Below are 4,398 nucleotides of genomic sequence, written 5' to 3'. Positions count from 1 at the left end.
GTCACTACTTATTAGCGCCAAGTTCAAATGTCATGCCTTGAAAAAAGTCTACAGAAAAGTTGGCGATGGAGCGTTAAAGCACAATTTCAAATATTTCTACTAAATGCGAAAATTGATTTTATTTGATTTCTTATTTTCATTATTTTTTATTTTTATTTAACCCAATTTAGGGGGAAAGGTAGGCTGTAGGCCTATCCCCCTTAAAAGTGATAGCCTACATGGGACAACTTTCATTTTCGCCGGGCATATCACAGCACTATTCCTAATGATCACCACAAATTGCCTGGTGATCATTTCTCCAGATAAACATTTGGTGCTCATGTAACGGATGCCAGCTATCAGCAGTGTGGACTGATTAGAGCTTCAGACTTGTAACCAGAGGGTTGCTGGTTCGAACCCCAACCAGGAAAGGCTGAAGTGCCCTTGAGCAAGGCACCTAAAACGGGTCATTCTATGAAACGGCTGGGTGCCATTTGCGTCCACAAGATTTGATGAGATGCATAAGGCACAAACTACAGCCAAAGTGTGTTTCTAAGCCTAAGATAATAATTCTAGGGTTCTTGTTAACATGTACAAGAAAATGGTATTATAGAGTATCACAGTATTTTTGACCATTGTTCACAAGTATTTCCATGTTGACTGACATGACAGTTACATCACCACATAAATGTTAAATATTATCAAACTTTTGTTATTTTCAGAATTAAATATATTTTCCTGATTACATTAGACATATTTATTCAGAATAAAATCATGTTTTGTTTTCTTTTTGCATCCCTTGTTGACTTACCACCCACGTCACATTAACTTGTTTTGTCTGTAAATAGCATCCTGTTACTTGAAATGAAATCATAGACAATTTTAAATAATGTCTGCCTGTAGCACCCAAGAAATAAGCAGAAAAAAATCAGACATTCTTTTATTTGTTGTTTTTTCAGAGGGGGTCCGTCAAACTTAATCCAACCATCTCATCATGAAAATTAGACAGGAGTAACTTTTTCATTACAATCTTAACACTATCAAGTAAGCCTAAATGACATTTCTAATTGAAGGAATGTAGGCTATTCTTACCAATAGCTTTTTTTACTACCCACTTATTCACAGCCAAATCCTCGGGGAAACGCCTGGAGAGCCAATCAAGTTTGGGGTGCCCAGAGGGTCTGGGTGAAAATAATGAAAACATTTTTTTTTACCAATATTAGCTTTTCGGATATTGGCTAGTCGGAGTTAAGGCTTGATACTAGTTATGTTGTCCTCATGAGTTTTACATTTTGTTGCTCACTGTCCACGCTCAATGTTGGACACTTTTTTTCTCTCTCTTTTTTTCTCTCTCACACACATATATGCACATTGACTCTCACAAACACATTCACAACCACCCACACAAACACATATGTACACACTTAAGTTCACACCTTCGCTGATTCTCTCCCTCACACTCACACATAGCCTACACACACATGCAAAATGTCCTTTCTCACACACCATGTTGAGATAAAACTATCTATGATTATAGTACCAGTGTGTAACACGCAAACAAAACTTGACAAGCTGAGATCTGTTCTTTTCTGCCTTTCTTTGTGTGTGTGTGTGTGTGTAAGAGAGTCCAATGCGGAGGGTAGACGGTGAGCAACAAAATAGAACTCATGAGGACAAAACTGAGTTAATATTTTTGTAAATATTCTATTATATCTTTTCATGGGAAAACACTGAAGAAATTACACTTTGCTACATTGTAAAGTAGTGGGTGTACAGCTTGTTTAACAGTGTACATTTGTTGTCCCCTCAAAATAACTCAACACACAGCCATTAATGTCTTAACCGCTGGCAACAAAAGTGAGCACACCTCTAAATTAAAATTGTGCCCAAAGTGTCAATATTTTGTATGGCCACCATTACAGTATTTTCCAGCACTGTCTTAACCGGTCTTGGGCATGGAGTTCAGTTAAACGGTCTTGGGCATGGAGTTCAGTTAAACGGTCTTGGGCATGGGGTTCAGTTAAACGGTCTTGGGCATGGAGTTCAGTTAACCGGTCTTGGGCATGGGGTTCAGTTAAACGGTCTTGGGCATGGAGTTCAGTTAAACGGTCTTGGGCATGGGGTTCAGTTAAACGGTCTTGGGCATGGAGTTCAGTTAACCGGTCTTGGGCATGGAGTTCAGTTAACCGGTCTTGGGCATGGAGTTCAGTTAAACGGTCTTGGGCATGGGGTTCAGTTAACCTGTCTTGGGCATGGAGTTCACCAGAGCTTCACAGGTTGCCACTGGAATCCCCTTACACTCCTCCATGATGACATCATGGAGCTGGTGGATGTTAAGAGACCTTGCGCTCCTCCACCTTCCGTTTGAGGATGCCCCACAGATGCTTAAAAAAAAAAAAAAAAAAAAAAAAAAAAAAAGAGTTTAGGTCTGCAGACATGCTTGGCCAGCCCATCACCTTTACCCTCAGCTTCTTTAGCAAGGCAGTGGGGTCGTTTGGGGTCGTTATCATGTTGGAATACTGCCCTGCGGCACAGTTTCCGAGGGGAGGGGATCATGCTCTGCTTCAGTATGTCACAGTACATGTTGGCATTTATGGTTCCCTCAATGAACTGTAGCTCCCTAGTGCAGCACTCATGCAGCCCCAGAACATGACCATCCCACCATGCTTGACTGTAGGCAAGACACACTTGTCTTTGTACTCCTCACCTGGTTCCCGCCACACACACTTGACACCATCTGAACCAAATAAGTTTATCTTGGTCTCATCAGACATGGTTCCGGTTCCAGTTATCAATGTTCGTAGTCTGCTTGTTTTAAGCAAACTGTTTGTGGGCTTTCTTGTGCATCATCTTTAAAAGAGGCTTCCTTGGGACAACAGCCATGCAGACCAATTTGATGCAGGGTGCAGCATATGGTCTGAGCACTGACAGGCTGACCCCCCACCCCTTAACCTCTGCAGCAATGCTGGCAGCACTCATATGTATTTTCCAAAGAAAACATCTGGATATGACGCTGAGCATGTGCACTCAACTTCTTTGGTCGACCATGACGAGGCCTGTTCTGAGTGGAACCTGTCTTGTTAAACCGCTGTATGGTCTTGGCCACCATGCTGCAGCTCAGTTTCAGGGTGTTGGCAATCCTATTATAGCCTAGCCATCTTTATGAGAAGCAACAATGACTTTTTTTCACAACCTCAGAGAGTTCTTTGCCAGGAGATGCCATGTTGAATTTCCAGTGACCAGTATGAAAAGTGTGAGAGCGAAAACACCAAATAACATACCTGCTCCCCATTCACACCTGAGACCTTGTAACACTAACGAGTCACATGACACTGGGGAGGGAAAATGGCTAATTGGGCCCAATTTGGACATTTTCACTTTTACTTCTGGGGTGTACTCACTTGTGTTGCCAGCGGTTTAGACATAGCTGTGTGTTGTGTTATTTTGAGGGGACGGTAAATTTACACTGTTATACAAGCTGTACACTGACTACTTTACATTACAAGTAGCAAAGCGTCATCTCTTCAGTGTTGTCCCATGAAAAGATATAATAAAATGTACAAAAATGTGAGGGGTGTACCCTTTTTTGTGAGATACTATAACTAGTATCAAGCCTGAGAAACTGCCTCCGGCTACAGGAGCTGCAGCACAGCACTCTTTGCGGGCATATCTTCAGACCAGAGATTGGCTACTGCTAGGCCTACAAAGTCCATCACTGGATGCCCTTGAGTATGGATGGAAACAAAGACAACACGGTTATGCACCAGTCCCTACAACAGATCCCGGACTGCCTTCTGAAGTTTGTCAGCTGCAACTGTGCAGGGGACTGTGTGACGCGCTCAGGTGCTGCTGTAAAAAGCAAGGAGTCAAGTGTATTTCTGCTTGTTGGAACTGTCATGGTAACTCTTGCCAGAACATCAGGCAGATGATAACAGGAGTGCGAGTGAGGGAGTTGGATGAGGTTTGTTAAACCGATTAAGGAAGTTTTGTTTTGTTTGTTCAAAACCACTTGTTATGGATTTTTTATGGTCATTTTTACTCAAAACTAAGTGCTGGGATAGATTCAGCACCCCTAAAACCCCCTATATAGACATCTCAAATAGGCCTATTGGTAAAAAAAATGTTTTGATGTTTTCATTATTTTCGCCCATGCTGGGCACCCCAAACTTGATGGGCTCTCCAGGTGTTTCCCCGAGGGTTTTGCCGTGGATAAATTGGGAGGTGTTACTAGACACCTATAGGAACATATAGTAAAAAAAGAAAAAGCTATTGGTAAGAATTTTGTTTGCAGATTGGTGAAAAAAGCCTAACTTTCCGTAATTATGACGGGTTTTTAGGGCATGAATTATGTATCCTAATCTGTAGGCTAGTGGAATAACGTTACAAAGTAGCCTTCCCAACACGGATCCTTAATGCCTC

This window comes from Alosa alosa, chromosome 1 (genome assembly GCF_017589495.1).
Source record: "Alosa alosa isolate M-15738 ecotype Scorff River chromosome 1, AALO_Geno_1.1, whole genome shotgun sequence".
NCBI lineage: Eukaryota > Metazoa > Chordata > Actinopteri > Clupeiformes > Clupeidae > Alosa > Alosa alosa.
This window is presented reverse-complemented; position numbering follows the sequence as displayed.